The 15570-nt window shown below is 39.1% G+C and overlaps 1 protein-coding gene and 1 pseudogene across 4 annotated transcripts in view; one reads left to right on the top strand and one right to left on the bottom strand.

Annotated features, from left to right (window-relative positions):
• The window catches only part of ASB3 (ankyrin repeat and SOCS box containing 3), a 107171-nt gene that overhangs the window by 48260 nt on the left and 43341 nt on the right, over window positions 1–15570 (bottom strand). The gene's annotated exons all lie outside the window — the stretch shown is intronic.
• Window positions 520–3209, top strand: LOC121818963 (BRCA1-associated RING domain protein 1-like; annotated as a pseudogene).

Genomic DNA, 15570 nt, shown 5'->3' with positions numbered 1-15570 from the left:
CCAACGCCCTGTGCTGGAGCAGCAATTCCACCACCTTCAGGTGCCCGTGATTGCAGGTTTCATGCAATGGTGTCCACCCAGCATGATCCTTAACATTTGGGTCACTTCCACTTTGTAACAGGTATTCAACGGAAGGGATGTCGCCCTTAATCGAAGCAATATGGAGCAAAGTCTCTCCTCGATGATTTCTCTTCACAGCTGTAAGGCTAATGGGCCACAGCTTTGTTGCTGAGGGACTACACATCATTCATCTGTAATTTGGACTGTTCAGTGTAGAAGGCGGCATACCTGGTGAAAGGCTAATGGATTCAACCAACATAGTACGGCTTTTCCTCCTTAACGTATCACCAACTTTAAGTTTGTTCGAAGGTGGTAAAGAACAACCAGGCAATGGCCTGTTTTCTGAGAGCACTGTTTGCTTAACAGAGTTTCCACCAGTGCTCTGACTGCTGCTTCTGCATCTCTTAGAAACAGGACTGAAAATTCTATCGTGATGCCCAAGCTTCCCATTACAACCTGATGGCAAGGATTTCTTGGACGGAAGATAGTTTGCAGAGACTGTCTTTTCAGGAGTCACTACTCCATTCTTGCTCATTTCTGGAGATTGCAACGATTCTTAAGGCTAAAAAATGTGCTGAGTTTGACAGTACAGTAACTCATCTCATTGTTCCTGGTGATACAGTTCAAAGCACCCTGAAATGTATGCTTGGAATTCTCAGTGGATACTGGATCCTAACATTTGAATGGGTGAAAGTATGTCTATAAAGCAAAGAATGTGAACAGGCAAGAAAGTATGAAATTCCTGAAGGACCACAGAAAAGCAGGTTCAACAGAGAACAGCTGTTGCCAAAGCTGTCTGATGGATGCTACTTATATTTGGGGGAACCTTCAAACACCATCCAAAGGACAACCTTATTAAGCTTGTTGCAGCCGGTGGGGGCCAGATCCTCATTAGAAAGCCCAAGCCAGACAGTGATGTGACTCTAACCATCAATACAGTCGCATACCATGCCAAACCTGATTCTGATCAGCACTTCTGCACACAGTATATCATCTATGAGAACCTGTCTAATCATCGCCCAGAAATGGTTCGGCAGGGCAAAGTCTGGATGGCTCCTTCCCGCTGATTTATAGAGTTGCTTCCTCTTGACAACTGAATTCGCACAGTGTAATAACCTAGTGATTGCACTGTTTTCATTAGTCACATTTTTACAAATAGGTAGACTCATTCATCAGAGAAGGCGATGGCACCTCACTCCAGTACTCTTGCCTGGAGAGTCCCATGGACAGAGGAGCCTGGTGGGCTGCAGTTCATGGGGTCATGAAGAGTCAGACACGACTGAGCGACTTCACCTTCACTTTTCACTTTCATGCATTGGAGAAGGAATTGGCAACCCACTCCAGTGTTCTTGTCTGGAGAATCCTAGGGACGGGGGAGCCTGGTGGGCTGCTGTCTATGGGGTCACACAGAGTCGGACATGACTGAAATGACTTAGCAACAGCAGCAGCAGCAAGTTCCAGAGGACAGCTTTGGTCTAGAGTTTAGAATTTAACTGAACTGGAATTTAACCTAGAATACTAGGCATCTCTACCTCCAAGATACATGCCTGGCAATGTGGACAGGGAGCCAGGCCATTAGTTGTGGTTCCTATGGTTTGAGACAGGTGTTCAAGGAGAGAAAGGAAATGAGTAATTCTGGAACCTGGAAAAGTACTGTGGATTCTCAAAGAGAAAAAGAAAGTAGAATCAGAGGATCTGATATTACACTGTCATCCAACAAGGACTAGAGTTCAAGGATAAAGAATAAAGATGAAATAAAACATCTCATTTTGAAGACAGAGCTCAGAGTGCCCGAGGTACACAGAGAAAGGGGAGAAAGGGTTTCCTTTTTTCGATCCAAACAGATTTCGTCTATAAGACTCTAGCTGAGACAACAGAAAAGAAAATCCAGAAGCTCTGAGGACAGGGACACTACTCCTCCCACAACAGGTCAGACTACTATGCTGAAGAAATTGTACAAACTGAAGTCTAAGAAAGCAAAAATGATATGATAACATCATTTCCTGCAATAATTTCTAGGGAGACATTTATACTGTTGAAGAAACACAGTTTTTCCATTTCCTGTATTTAAGAGGGAAAAAGAAGTAATCTGAGATAACATAACCTGAATATCAAATATTGTTGAAAAGAAGAAATCAAGGAAATGGAAGCAGCCGTGCATAAAACTTCTAACCAAAATCAAAACTCAGTTGAGGCATGGAGCACACTGAGTGCAGTCACAAGGCCCACACACAGACTTCATGAACACGAGGACTCAACACAGGATTCTCATCTGGGAGAAATAGGATAAGAAACAAAGAGCGACATAAAATGTAAGTAATACATCTAGAAATAAGAAACTCAAACTAAAAATAGTAAGCAATGATCATTATTCAATGCAGCATTCATCAAAGAATAAATTTCTTTTTCTTAATATAAATTTATTTATTTTAATTAGAGGTTAATTACTGTACAATATTGTATTGGTTTTACCATACTTCAACATGAATCTGCCACAGGTATATACGTGTTGCTCCCCATCCTGAGACCCCCTCCCACCTCCCGCCCTGTACTATCCCTCTGGGTCATCTCAGTGCACCAGCCCCACAGTGATTTTATTTATTTATTTTTTTTTCGTTGGCAAAGTAATGTCTCTGCTTTTATTTATTTATTTTTTTATTTTTTTGCTTTTAATTATTTTTTTTAATTTTTTAAATTTTAAAATCTTAAATTTCTAAAGGAAGGACTTTTAAAAATGTGATTATCCTACTGAATGCTCTTTTGGAAAAATGCCTAAAGTGATACTGTGTTCTAAGGAACTCCTGTAGACACGTTCTGTACCGAACGCAAAAATCGTAGTGAGTTGAGTTTTATGTCTACAAGCTAGAAATACACTCTTTCATCTTGAGGCTCAGATTTTGACCGCAATTCTACTGAGAAATATCATGATCAGTAAGGCTGTATAGAACAGTTTAACCACAGGCTGGCCATCTCCTCCACTTATAGCAACAGGTTGGTGATTTCTGAGGAGTCTCAGAGATTACCTATATATCATATTAGTACATTTGATTTGTACATGAATTTTTAACTGCATCTACACTCTAAAGTTCTGCATCTATTCTCCATTTTGCACTTCAAATTTCTATATAACTCAACAATAAAATAATTTCCATTGCTTATCTAATTTGAGTGAACTTTTTCCCTATCTCTTTCACAAAGCAAAAAAGGATATTTGCAACAATTTTATCGACTGTGTATTTCTCTGGTCCTGTGATTACACTGACATCTGGTGGCACTAGAGAAGAATCTAGACAGCAAAGAAAAATAAATTTTTTTCCACTGTTGTGAATCCATCCTACGAATTCTATGACCTCAGATTTTATGTTTTTCTAAGATTACCTATTCCTAGGACAGCAAAGTACTATACTAACTCCACTGATGGCACGTTAGTTTCAAACTTTCACTTCAATAAAGTGACTGGCAAAGATGGAAAATTACTTCAAAAATGTCACTGGGTAAGCTGGACTACCCACAGGTATTTATCTCATAATTAAATTTTATAATCACAACAGGATAACCAACAAAACCTTACTGTATAGCACATGGAACTCTGTTCAATGTTATGTGCCAGCCTGGATGGGGGTGGGGGTTTGAAGGAGAATGGAATCATATATATGGATGGCTGAGTCCCTTCACCATTCATAAAACTATCACAACATTGTTAATTGGCTATACTTCAAAACAAAATGTTTGTAGTATTAAAAAAATTAAATTCAAATATAAAAAATAAAGTTGGAGAAGCAAAAAAATAAATTTTATAATCAGAACAGTTATAAAGTAAGTTTTTCCCATTAAAGATATATACATAGTTTCAAGCACTTTCCCTATATATTCAAATATACTTCGATAATGCGTCTTGGCCATGAATCTTTAGTCTGAGAAGTGAAAGGGAAAGTCGCACAGTTGTGCCCAACTTCTCTGCGACCCCATGGACTACAGTCCATGGAATTCTCCAGGCCAGAATACTGGAGTGGGTAGTATTTCCCTTTTCCAGGGGATCTCCCCAACCCAGGGACTGAACCTAGGTCTCCCGCATTGCAGGCGGATTCTTTACCAGCTGAGCCACCAGGGAAGCCCATTAATCTCTCATTGGGCCTAATTTAAGTTAAACTTTATCATAGGTATACATTTATAGGAAAAAACAGTACACACATGGTTTGGTATAATCTGAGGTTTCCAGCATCCACTGGTGATCTTGGAACAACATATGCTCCACAGATAAGGGAGAACTACTAAATTGACATAAAATTAAAAAACAAACAAAACTAACCCAGGGTTCAAACCCAGATCTCCCACATTGCAGGCGGATTCTTTACCAGCTGAGCCACAGGAGGAGCCAATCTTTAGCCTAAAAGGTAGTATTCTGTTGCCTAGAAAATTTCTTTCTAAAGTTATAATCGAAAGTTCACTTCTTATAAAGGACCTGGTGTCTCCCAAGTCTTTAACAATCTTAAAATGTATACTGATGGGAAAAACCATGACCTCGTGGACAAAGTTTATTATGTTAGGAATATATTAATAACAAAGCTTATGAAAAGTACCTGATTCCATGATATGTCTCTATTTCTGATATAGAGAAGTCAAATGGGCAATTAGACAACAGAGACCACATCCAGAAAAGCACATCTTTCAATCACTTGGAAGTCTTAGGAGACAAAAAACTAAAATTCTATTATTTTATTATTTCTCCACATGTCTCCCTACCAACAGAGCTGAAACATTTTACACAGCACATCTTTAAATTTACATATTCATCCAGAATTATAGCAGTGAATTCTACAACTCTTTATAATTATCCAATTCACATTCCTGAAATTCTCATAAAGCAGTATCCTCCTTATAGGAGCTACCTCTGCATGATCTCCACAGTATGGCTTACAGAAATAAATCACTACACTGAGGAGTCCCTAGCAGAGAAAAAGTATATGGCAAAACATACCTCACCCCAAGGACTCCTAATTATAGAGAAGCAACACTTTTATTTCAGCCATGCTAACCAGTGACATTCATTACACAACTGGCCAGTGGCAATCATACTCATAAATAAAGGAACGACTGCATTAACTACGTAACGACTCCTCCTGACAGCCACACATCCACACTGTACAGCAGTGCTACTCAGTACAGTTCACAGCCTGTTGATCTACCAACTGTTATCAGTCCTCAACAAAATGAGAAATTTTTACCAGGATGTAAATCAGTTATGTCCTTAAAACATATTGTTTAGTTCCACTGACATTTTTCTTGAAAGAAAACTATTTTGATAAAGGAAGTTGTACAAATGTAAATCACTGATTTACATTATGGCTCAAGCCCCTTATCAACAGACTGACATTTCTGAGTAGCACTGGTCTATGGTATCTAAAGAGAACAGAGATTGCATTGTATGAGCAGGATGCGGTGAGGAATGCCTCATTTAAGTCTATTTCTACCATACACTAGAATATTAAACTATACAAAATACTGACATCAAGAATTTTTGTCTTACTTTAAAAATCTGGACTTCCAATTTTAATATTGTGAATAAAGTAGTTGCCCTTACTCTTCTTAGAAAGCATTAAAGAGCAATTAATCCAAAATCAGCAAAAAAAATAAGAAATAACACATCCTGCATTTTTAGCAAAACTACAAATCCCACTAAAACTTCAGATCAAAAATAGGTAGGAGCTTTCAAAACAGAGGTTAATCGAAGGCACCTGTGGGAGGAAGGGGAGAAAGTGTCAACCGCACATCTCACAAGTAGCAGGCAAAGTAATCTTCTCAGAGGTGGGACGGAGGCTCCCTCTGAGGGATTAAACATAAATGTCTAACAGAGGGATAAGATTCATTAACTAGAAGGAAGAATACCTATGGACAGAGTTGAGATCTCAAAGTCACAAGAGCTGGGTCTAAATAAGGAATAACACAAACATGCTACATTTGTAGGAGTAGTTTGTCTGGGCTAGCACGGAAGTGAAGCTTCCCACAACTGCCTACACCAACTAAACAGTGAAAGATAATGACTAAATGAATTCACTCACTGGAAAAGTTCAGTTCACTTCACTTCACTTCAGTCACTCAGTCATGTCCGACTCTCTACAACCCCATGGACTTCAGCACACCAGGCTTTCCTGTCCATCATCAACTCCCGGAGTTTACCCAAAACCATGTCCATTGAGTCGGTGAAGCCATCTAACCATCTCATCCTCTGTCGTCTCCTTCTCCACCCGCCTTCAATCTTTCCCAGCATCAGGGTCCTTTCAAATGAGTCAGCTCTTTGCATCAGGTGGCCAAAGTACTGGAGTTTCAGCTTCAACATCAGTCCTTCCAATGAACACCCAAGACTGATCTCCTTTAGGATGGACTGGTTGGATATCCTTGCAGTCCAAGAGACTCTCAAGAGTCTTCTCTAACACCACAGTTCAAAAGCATCAGTTCTTCAGTGCTCACCTTTCTTTATAGTCCAACTCTCACATCCATACATGACCACTGGAAAAACCATAGCCTTGCCTAGACGGACCTTTGTTGGCAAAGTAATGTCTCTGCTTTCTAATATGCTGTCTAGGTTGGTCATAACTTTTCTTCCAAGGAGGAAGCATCTTTTAATTTCATGGCTGCAGTCACCATCTGCAGTGATTTTGGAGCCCAAAAAAATAAAGTCTGTCATTGTTTCCACTGTTTTCCCACCTATTTGTCATGAAGTGATGAGACCAGATGCCATTATCTTAAGTTTTCTGAATGTTGAGGTTTAAGCCAACTTTTCACTCTCCTCCTTCACTTTCATCAACAGGCTCTTTAGTTCTTCTTTGTGGGTGGTATCATCTGCATATCTGAGGTGATTGATATTTCTCCCAGGATTCTTGATTCCAGCTTGTGCTTCATCCAGCCCAGTGTTTCTCATGATACATTCTGCATGTAAGTTAAATAAACAGGATGACAATATACAGCCTTGACCTACTCCTTTCCCAATTTGGAACCAGCCGGTTGTTCCATGTCCAGTTCTAATTGTTGCTTCCTGACCTGCATACAGGTTTCTCAAGAGGCAGGTCAGGTGGTCCGGTATTCCCATCTCTATAAGAATTTTCCACAGTTTGTCTTGATCCACATGATCAAAGGCATTGGAGTAGCCAATAAAGCAAAAATAGATGTTTTTCTGAAACTCTCTAGCTTTTTCCATGATCCACTGGATGTTGGCAATATGATCTCTGGTTCCTCTGCCCTTTCTAAAACGACCATGATGCTTTTGGGAAAGCATTGAGGGCAGTAGGAGATGGAGACAAACGAGGATGAGAACAATGGATGGTATCACTGTCTCAATGGACATGAGTCTGAGCAAACTCTGGGAGACAGTGAAGGACAGGAAAGCCTGGTGTGCTACAGTCCATGGGATCACAAAGAATCAAACATGACTGAGGAACTGAACAACAAATGAATTCACACCCAAAAACCATACTGCTGCTGCTGCTAAGTTGCATCAGTTGTGTCTGACTCTGTGCGACCCCACAGATGGCAAGCCACCAGGTCCCTGGGATTCTCCAGGCAAGAACACTGAAGTGGGTTGCCATTTCCTTCCTCAATGCATGAAAGTGAAAAGTGAAGATGAAGTCGCTCAGTCGTGTCCAATTTTTAGTGACCCCACGGACTGCCGCCTACCAGGCTCCTCCGTCCATGGGATTTTCCAGGTAAGAGTACTGGAGTGGGTCGCCAGCACCTTCTCTGAAAACCATGAGTCAAAAGGAAAATTAGCCAGTGTGGAATGTGGCTCAAGCTCCGTCTTATTGAAAATCTCCTGAAACAAAGGTGAAACCTGAGCAAAATCTCACATTTCCGATAAGTTATCAAAAAGGAACAAGCACACATCTATTAAAGACACCAAAAAGGGGGAAGAAAGTTATGGGGAAAACTATTGGTAGACCAAAACAACAACAAAAACACAAAACTCTTATTATAAAAATACTGCCAGAAAATGAATGAAAACTGTGGCTAAACCTTTTGTTGTAAATTTTAAAAGGAGAAAAATGAAGCTGGTGTAAAAACGCACAACTGGAGATCAGTAGAGAAATAACTCCAGAAAGAAAGAAGAGACGGGGCCAGAGGAAAAACAACACCGAGCTGTGAATGAGACTGGTGACAAAAGCAAGGTCTGATGCTGTAAAGAGCAATATTGCATAGGAACCTGGAATGTTACGTCCATGAATCAAGGCAAATTGGAAATGGTCAAACAGGAGACGGAAAGAGTGAACGTTGACATTTTGGGAATCAGGGAACTAAACTGGACTGGAATGGGTGAATTTAACTCAGATGACCATTATGACCATTGCTACTGTGGGCAAGAATCCCTTAGAAGAAATGGAGTAGCCATCACAGTCAACAAAAGAGCCCAAAATGCAGTACTTGGATGCAATCTCAAAAACTACAGAATAATCTGTTAGTTTCCAAGGCAAACCATTTAACCTCACAGTGATCCAAGTCTATGCCCCAACCAGTAATGCTGAAGAAGCTGAAGTTGAATGGTTCTATGAAGACCTAGAACTAACACCCAAAAAAGATGTCCTTTTCATTATAGGGGACTGGAATGAGAAAGTAGGAAGTGATGAAACACCTGGAGTAACAGGCAAATTTGGCCTTGGGGTACAGAATGAAGCAGGGCAAAGGCTAATAGAGTTTTGCAACTGGTCATAGCAAACACCCTCTTCCAACAACACAAGAGAAGACTCTACACATGGACTACCAGATGGTCAACACCAAAATCAGATTGATTGTATCTTTTGCAGCTAAAGATGGAAAAGCTCTATACAGTCAGCAAAAACGAGACCAGAAGCTGACTATGGCTCAGAACATGAACTCCTTATTACCAAATTCAGACTTAAATTGAAGAAAGTAGGGAAAACCACTAGACCATTCAGGTATGACCCAAATCAAATTCCTTACAATTATACAGTAGAAGTGAGAAATAGATTTAAGGGACTAGATCTGATAGAGTACCTGATGAACTACAGATGGAGGTTCGTGACATAGTACAGGAGACAGGGATCAAGATCATCCCCAAGAAAAGGAAATCCAAAGAAAGCAAAATGGCTGTCTGAGAAGGCCTTACAAATAGCTGTGAAAAGAAGAGAAGTGAAAAGCAAAGGAGATAATGAAAGATATACCCATTTGAATGCAGAGTTCCAAAGAACAGCAAGGAGAGATTAAAAAAAAAAAAAAGCCTTCCTCAGTGATCAGTGCAAAGAAATAGAGGAAAATAATAGAATGGGGAAGACTAGAGATCACTTTAAGAAAATCAGAGATACCAAGGGGACATTTCATGCAAAGATGGGTTCAGTAAGGACAGAAATGGTAATGGACCTAACAGAAGCAGAAGATATTAAGAGGTGGCAAGAATACACAGAAGAACTGTACAAAAAGATCTTCACAACCCAGATAATCACAATGGTATGATCACTCACCTAGAGCCTGACATCCTGGAATGTGAAGTCAAGTGGGCCTTAGAAAGCATCACTACAAACAAAGCTAATAGAGGTGACTGGAATTCAGGCTGAGCTACTTCAAATCCTAAAAGATGATGCTGTGAAAGTGCTGCACACAATATGCCAGCAAACCTGGAAGACTCAGCAGTGGCCACGGAACTGGAAAAGGTTAGTTTTCATTCCAATCCCAAAGAAAGACAATACCAAAGAATGCTCAAACTACTGCACAATTGCACTCATCTCACACGCTAGTAAAGTAATGCTCAAAATTCTCCAAGACAGGCTTCAATAATACGTGAACTGTGAATTTCCAGATGTTCAAGCTGCTTTTAGATAAGGCAAAGGAACCAGAGATCAAATTGCCAACATCCACTGGATCATCGAAAGCAAGAGAGTTCCAGAAAAACATCTATTTCTGCTTTATTGACTATGCCAAAGCCTTAGACTGTGTAGATCACAATAAACTGTGGAAAATTCTGAAAGAGATGGGAATACCACACCACTTGACCTGCCTCTTGAGAAATCTGTATGCAGGTCAGGAAGCAATAGTTAGAACTGGACATGGAACAACAGACTGATTCTAAATAGGAAAAGGAGTACATCAAGGCTGAATATTGTCACCTTGCTTATTTAACTGCAGAGTACATCATGAGAAATGCTGGGCTAGATGAAGCACAAGCTGGAATCAAGATTGCCTGGAGAAATATCAATAACTCAGATATGCAGATGACACCACCCTTATGGCAGAAAGTGAAGAACTAAAGAGCGTCTTGATGAAAGTTAAGGAGAGTGAAAAAGTTGGCTGAAAAACTCAACATTCAGAAAACTAAGATCATGGCATTTGAAAAGACCCTGATGCTGGGAAAGATTGAAGATGGATGGAGAAGGGGACAACACAAGATGAGATTTTGGTGCCATCACCGACTCAAAGGACATGAGTTTGAGTAAACTCCATGAGTTGGTGATGGACACAGAGGCCTGGCGTCCTGCAGTCCATGAGGTCGCAGAGAGTCAGACATGACTGAGCGACTGAACTGAAATGAACTGAGACATAAGTGCTCAGGTAAAAGGTAACTAGATAATAGCTGATGTAATATAAACCTGGACAATTTAGAAAAGACCTGGGAAAAATTGAGTTATCATAGAAATGCAATTGAAGCTGTAAAAAATACTAAAGAAAACAGACATTTCTGAAAAGGAACAAAGCAGGAAAAGTAAAAACAAAACAGGTTTAGATTAAATGATAGATATGAAAAAGGACAAACAATAAACAAATAACTGGAGCCCAAGAAGACCATCATAATAACAGAATAAATATTTAAAGATATAATTACAGAAAGACTTACTAAAATAAATATTGAAACAGCATTTCATGTCTCAGAAAACTCTGAAAGAAACAAAATACTGCCACTAAAAACAGTAGAAAATCAGAGGCCTCCAACTTCAACTCTAGAACATAATAAATATCCACTACAAAGTTTCTCAAAAAAATGTGTCCCAAATTTACATAATTAAACTGCTATACAAATATAAAATCATTTAATTCTCTGGTGGTCCAGCAGTTAGGACTCCACACTTCACTGCTGAGGGCCCATTTCAATCACTGGTTGGGGAACTAAGATCCCACAAGTCAAGCCACACAGTCAAAAATAATTTAAAAATAAATAAAATCATTATTCAACTATGAATATGAAAGAATTAGAGGAACATTATCTTCATGGGTCCTTTTAGATGACTCATTTAAAGAAAAGAATTTAGTTAACCAAGCAAGACTGGAAAAATCATGGCAAAATAACTGCTGATAAACTTCTAAGCTATTTAATCATTGAACTATAAGAAAAAATAAAATGAAAGCATTAAGATGCCAGTATGCTTACCTTATGGAACAAAAAGATAAAGTCTTAAAACATAAAAGAGTATGATATTTTACATCAAGAAAGTAAACAGAACAAGAAATTAACATTTTAAAAATGTAACCTTTTAGTGAACAGCCATACTTCAAACCTGAGAAAACTCAAACTTCTCTTTTCAAGAACATGCCCTCAAATAAAAATGCTAAGGTTACAATCCTTGAGAAAGATGATTAATCATTCTATTTAAAGATCTAAAAATAACTCCAAAGATTAAGTTTAATTAATATTAAATATATGAATGCTAAACCTCAAAATTCATAGCACCTCAAAAAATAACTCTATGAATGATCACTGATCCACGAAAACACAAGTGAAAAATGAAATCTAGGTTGGTTTGTTCAACTCTAGAATATACCAACACAATCAAAGGACAGGCCACATGAGCTTAAGTATGACATATTTTATATATTTAATATTGAAATAGGCACCTCTTCCCAGGAGGCTCAGTGATAAAGAATCCTCTTGCCAACGCAGGAGACACAGAAGAGGCAGGTTCAATCCCTGGATCAAGAAGAAACTCTGGAGGAGAAAATGGCGACCCATTCCAATAATCTTTCCTGGGGAATTCCATGGACAGAGGCGCCTGGCGGGCTACAGTCCATGGGGTTGTAACAGCTGCATGACTGAGCAAACATACACATTGAAATAGGCAGCCTCACATAACACTGTTTATAAAGCACTTTACTAATAAATATGTTGAAGGTTATGTTTAACGTTGAAGGTTACACAGACCAAGCAGACTCTGAAGAACAAAAAATGAAAAATGGTCCATCAAAAGCCAAAACGGCATGCTGTGCAGTTATCACAGAAAACTGTCCTATGAAGTCACAGTAGGTTGGATTTTAGCTTCCAATTTATCAGTGTTGTTTTAAATTTAGCAAAATAAAGAGAAAACCTATTTCCTTCAAAATCAGCTATATTTTCACTTAGAATCTTCTATATTTATAAATAAAGGTATTCTTATTTCCAAAGCAGTTTAGAATACTTACTGTGAATGCATTTATGAAGCAAGGGAAAAGTAGCTGGGAAAGAAGGCAAAAAAAAAGAAATAAAGGGCAGACTCCTTGTTAAACATAAACTTAAAGTTGCATGTAGCAAATGATGTTCTATAAGAACAAGATACAGAGATGTTTGGTAAATTTCCCCTTTCTTGTGGGGTTTTCTCAATTTAAGTCTTACTGCCATCAAACTGAAAATCTGCCTTCCAAACTCAATTTTATGAAAATCTTGGTGAGTTCTATACAGGAAGATATCCCCATTACAAACAGTGGAGTAATAAATTTTCTAACTCTCTGCGTTCAGCCTTCAGTTCAACAATAGTGACACACCGTTGATGCTGATGACTTTTCCAGCTACCCGCAGTTTTCATAATTCTGTATTAAATTTCTATCCATTGATCCTCCAGTTTAAGTTCACTTTGAGCCACAGGATAGGTACAATGACATGCAAGGAGAATACAGCTTCCCTTGGGGGAAGAGGCAACATACTCCAAAGTTTCAGCAATGAACAACTTTGGAAGATAACTCTACAGATGGGGAAAGAAGCTATACTACATGGGCAGTTCCTCTTTCTCACTTTAAGTCCAGGTGATCCAACCACTCTTCCTCATCTAGAAATTATCATCTATAGTTTGGTTCAAACCTTGAAGTGTTCTGGATTTTCTATTAAATTTTTTAAAAAAAGACTCTTCCATTATAGAGTGAAACACAGATCACTACAGTTATTTAAAAGAGGGAGAAAGATACAGGCAAGCAAAGCAGATTACTAAAATTTGTCTTATTATTTACAGTGCAGAGCAGACACTAGAGCCCAGATCACCTAACTTAAGAGACACCTAATGCAACCAAAGGAGTAAAATACCAAGAGATTAATCTACCTAAGGAGACAAAAGACCTGTATGCAGAAAACTACAAGACACTGATGAAAGAAATTCCAGATGACACAAACAGATGGAAAGAGGTACCATATTCTTGGATCAGAAGAATCAATACTGTGAAAATGACTACACTACCCAAAATAATCTACAGATTCAGTGAAATACCTATCAAACTACCAATCGTATTTTTCACAGAAATAGAACAAAAAATTTCACAATTTGTATGGAAACACAAAAGAAACCTGAATAGCCAAAGCAATCTTAAGAAAGAAGAATGAAGCTGGAGAAATCAACCTTCCTGACTTCAAACTCTACTACAAAGCTACAGTCATTAAGACAGTATGGCACCAGCACAAAAACAGAAATACAAACCAATGGAAAAAGACAGAAACCCCAGAGATAAATCCCCACACCTATGGGCACCTTATTTTTGACAAAGGAGGCAAGATTATACAATGGAAAAAAGCCTCTTCAATAAATGGTGCTGGGAAAACTGGACACCTACATGTAAAAAAAATAAAACAAGGACATTTTTTAACACAAAATACAAAAATAAACTCAAAATGGATTAAAGATTTAAATGTAAGGCCAAAAACTATAAAGCACTTAGAGGAAAATATATGCAGTACACTCTTTGACATACTAACAGCAAGATCCTCTTTGACCCACCTCCTAGAGTAACTGAAATAAAAACAAAAGTAAACAAACGGAACTTGATTAAACTTAAAAGTTTTTGCACAGCAAAGGAAAAAATAAACAAGATTAAAAAACAATCCTCAGAACAGGAGAAAACAATTGCAAACAAAACAACTGACAAAGGATTATCTCCAAAATATACAAGCAGTTCATGCAGCTCAATACCAGAAAAACAACCCAATCAAAAAAATGGACAGAAGACCTAAACAGATATTTCTCCAAAGAAGACATACAACTGGCGAGTAAACACATTAAAAGATGCTCAACATTGCTCATTATTGGAGAAATGTAAATCAAAACTACAACGAGGTATCACCTCACATCTGTCAGAATGGGCATCATTTAAAAATCTACAAATGATAAATACTGGAGAGGATGTGGAGAAAAGAAAACACTCTTGCACTGTTGGTAAGAACGTAAACTGATACAACCACTATGGAGAACAGTAAGGAGATTCCTTAAAAAAAAAAAAACAACTAGGAATAGAACTACCACGCATGTGTGTATGTGCGTGCTAAGTCGCTTCCGTCATGTCTGACTCTTTGCAACCATACGGACTGTAGCCCTCCAGGCTCCTCTGTTCATGGGATTCTCCAGAGAATACTGGAGTGGGCTGCCATGCCCTCCTCCAGGGGGTCTTTCTGACTCAGGGATCAAATCCACATCTCTTATGTCTCCTGCACTGGCAAGCAGGTTCTTTACAACCAGTGCCACCTGAGAAGCCAGAATTACCGTACGACCCAACAATCCCACTGCTCAGCATATACCCTGAGAAAACCATAAATGAAAGAGACACAAGTACCCCAAGGTTCCTTGTAGCATTTTTTACAAAAGCTAGGACATAGAAACAACCTAGATGCCCATCGACAGATGAATGGATACAGAAATTGTGGTACACATATACAAGGGAACATTGTTGTCCTTCAGTTGCCAAGTAATGTCCAACTCTTCACAATCCCATGGACTTCAGCATGCCAAGCTTCCCTGTCCCTCATCTCCCAGAGTTTGTCCAAGCTATGTCCATTTCATTGGTGATGCCATCCAATCATCCATGAGGATATATAATGGCACATTCAGTTGAGTTTAGTCACTCAGTCGTGTCCGACTCTTTGCGACCCCATGAGTCGCAACACGCCAGGCCTCCCTGTCCATCACCATCTTCCAGAGTTTACACAAAATCATGTCCATCGAGTCAGTGATGCTATCCAGCCATCTCATCCTCTGTCACTCTCTTCTCCTCCTGCCCCCAATCCCTCCCCAGCATCAGGGTCTTTTCCAGTGAGTCAACTCTTCGCATAAGGTGGCCAAAGTATTGGAGTTTCAGCTTCAGCATCAGTCCTTCTAGTGAACACCCAGGACTGATCTCCTTTAGGATGGACTGGTTAGATCTCCTTGCAGTCCAAGGGACTCTCAAGAGTCTTCTCCAGCACCACAGTTCAAACGCATCAATTCTTCAGCACTCAGCTTTCTTCACACTCCAACTCTCACATCCATACATGACCACTGGAAAAACCATAGCCTTGACTAGACGGACCTT

This window comes from Ovis aries, chromosome 3 (assembly GCF_016772045.2).
Source record: "Ovis aries strain OAR_USU_Benz2616 breed Rambouillet chromosome 3, ARS-UI_Ramb_v3.0, whole genome shotgun sequence".
Classification (NCBI taxonomy): Eukaryota; Metazoa; Chordata; class Mammalia; order Artiodactyla; family Bovidae; genus Ovis; species Ovis aries.
The sequence above is the reverse complement of the archived record's forward strand: the minus strand, read 5'-3'. Positions and strand labels throughout refer to the sequence as shown.